The sequence below is a fragment of the Myotis davidii genome, unplaced genomic scaffold (genome assembly GCF_000327345.1).
Source record: "Myotis davidii unplaced genomic scaffold, ASM32734v1 scaffold217, whole genome shotgun sequence".
Taxonomy (NCBI): Eukaryota; Metazoa; Chordata; class Mammalia; order Chiroptera; family Vespertilionidae; genus Myotis; species Myotis davidii.
Window position 1 is genome coordinate 9055969 of NW_006290034.1, and position 1083 is coordinate 9057051.

Below are 1083 nucleotides of genomic sequence, written 5' to 3' on the forward strand. Positions count from 1 at the left end.
TACTTCATCAGACCAGCCTGTTACTAAGGCATGAAAATTCTGTTGTTGCCTGTGAGCCACTGGGAATGCGACAGCGAATTGTTGCTCTAACCTGCGGGCTGTCACCTTGGAGTGGAGACAGCTGAGCGCCCTGGCCGCCCGGTCAGGACAGCTCCGCGCTGGAGCGACCTCCTTCTGCTCTGGGCATCTGCCTGCTGCCTTTCACTGGATTCCAGGGGCTTCCTGTTCCTGAGGTTGTCAACGCATAGGTTTTTTTGTTGTTGTTGTTGTTTTTTAAGTTCTTCTGGGCCATTCTACCTAGAGGCCAGTGTCGGTTGAGACTGAGTAAGTCGTGTAGTGTCATCTCAGTGTGTGATTATAAAAAGGAACCACTTCTTCACTGTACAGAATTCCCAGAAACGCACATCCCAACTAAAAGCCTGGGTTCCCCGTGCTCAAGGTCACTGCAAGTACACTTTTCCAGGCAAGAGTTACTCCTTTGCCAGCTTAAAGGGTCCGTTTGACATCATTTACCTCTCCCAATATTCTTAAAGGCGTTTTATTCACAAATCCTTTTATTAGTATTGACTATGAGTCAACCATTTTACTTCTTCATTCAACACATATTTGAGTGCCTACTGTGTGCTTAGCAGGGGCTACAGTGGTGGACAAATCAAAGCCCCCCGTCCTATGAAGCTTGTATTCTAGTGGGGTGGGGTGACAGGTAAATAATTACAGTGAATATGTAATGCTAGAGATTCTGAGAGAAGTACAGTTCATCAGTTGCCTAAACCTTGCATAAGGCAACTGCTCAATCGGAAGATGGGGTGGGGAGAGGTAAGGGTGGACTTACTGATTCTGTTTTCCTTTGAAATGTTTGAAAGTTCAGTTGATTTCATCACCAGCTAGAACTGTTCAAATGGACTGACAGATGACGTCAGTTCTTTCTCTAGCAAAGCAAGTTCTGTTGATAAATATGCAGTATTTTGTTAAGTTTGTTTTAGCTTTAAGTGTACTTTTCCTACGAGGAAAAAAAAGTATTTGTGCTAAATTACAAAAGTGTGTTTAAAACAGAATAGAATAGTCACCATGGTGCCTGATATC